This window comes from Myotis davidii, unplaced genomic scaffold, assembly GCF_000327345.1.
Source record: "Myotis davidii unplaced genomic scaffold, ASM32734v1 scaffold616, whole genome shotgun sequence".
Taxonomy (NCBI): Eukaryota; Metazoa; Chordata; class Mammalia; order Chiroptera; family Vespertilionidae; genus Myotis; species Myotis davidii.
The window spans coordinates 3,234,774-3,236,075 of record NW_006291965.1 but is presented as its reverse complement, the minus strand read 5'-3'; the positions used below and the strand labels follow the sequence as shown (position 1 = coordinate 3,236,075).

Sequence of the window (1,302 nt, the reverse complement as noted above, 5' to 3'; positions counted from 1 at the left end):
CTCGCGCCCCTCGCCCGCACTGCTCTCCCTTCGCCGGGGAAAAGCAACAACACCCCAATAACTTGCAGACTGTGGCGCAACTGGTCTCGACGGCGGAGGCGCCCGAATGCTGCCCGAGTGAGGTAAGTTTCCTGCGCGTCCGCGGCCCCTCCTCCCTGGACCCTCCTCGGGGGCTCGGGTTCGGGGACTCCGTGCCTCTGACGAATCCCGGCGGCCTCTCCACGCTCCCACTTGGTCCGCGTTGTGCTGGGGGTAGGGTGAAGGCAGTGCGCGTGGCTACCGAAGCGGGACCTTCATTCCACGGGGTCCACGGCGGCGCGCTCCCCGAGGGTACCCACCCGCTAGCCCCCCCGGTGACACGGGGCTGCGGTGGCACACGGGGATCATGCTGGGTTCACCTAAGCAGAGCCCTGTCCCTTTTTCGGGATGACGAGCTGAGTCTGGCAGTATCAGGAGGCATCTCCCACCGCCCTAACTAGCGGCGAACTTGGTAGGCGCCGCCCGGGGATCTCCAGAGGGGCTTTCAAGTCCCTGCTTGGTCGTTTCTGGCACCGGAGCCGGATTGAACAGGTGCGGTACGGTTCCAGCCGAAAGGCTGCACCAGACGAATGCGTTTCTTCGGCTTCTCTCCCCCAGGCCCCCAGCCCCGTCAACAGCTGGGACCAGGGGTGAGGGGGGCGGGGGGCAGGTGAGAGTGTGGGGGCAACAGAGAGGGAGAATGGCTGGGTTTGATTTGCCAGGCCGGTGCCAGGAGTTGCCAGGAGTTGCCAGACCTGAAGACAACAAATGTCTGCTTATCGCTCATCTATGCAAATGAGCCTGTTGTCATTTCTTATCCTCCCTCCCTCCCCCCAGTTTACCTGTCTCATTTGCCCAGCGTGGTTGGGTAGAAACCTGTTCCAGAGAAGTTGTTCGAGTAGGCTGATGCATTCTCTCATCTTATACTGGAGATCAGGGCTCTCCACAAAGCCATGTGAGTTATCCTCATGCTTTCTATGAGCAGAGGGTTGCAGACCAAAAATACAAAACCCCTCTCCCTCCCCACGCTTCTGTGACATTCTCAGCCTGCTGGAGGCCCGAGCTGTATGTGAGTGACTCTTGAGGGAGGCCTTGGGCCTTTGGATGAGTCTCCTGCAAAGGAGACCCTGTCCCCTGATCAGCATTGCTGAGGGTAGGTTTGGGGAGCCCCTGTTGCCCCTCTGGTGAAGATCATCCACCCCCTTGCCCCAGCTGGTTTGGCTCAGTGGATAGAGCGTGGGCCTGTGGACTGAAGGGTCCTGGGTTTGATTCCAGTCAAGGGCA

At 60.8% G+C, this 1,302-nt stretch overlaps 1 protein-coding gene across 1 annotated transcript in view; it reads left to right on the top strand.

Annotated features, from left to right (window-relative positions):
* Positions 1-6: 6 nt before the first annotated feature.
* Positions 7-1,302, top strand: part of PIP5K1B (phosphatidylinositol-4-phosphate 5-kinase, type I, beta) — a 309,531-nt gene continuing 308,235 nt past the window's right edge. The window contains exon 1 of the mRNA XM_015565015.1: positions 7-122. The gene's annotated coding sequence lies outside the window, so the exon portion shown is untranslated. The remainder of the gene's footprint in view (positions 123-1,302) is intronic.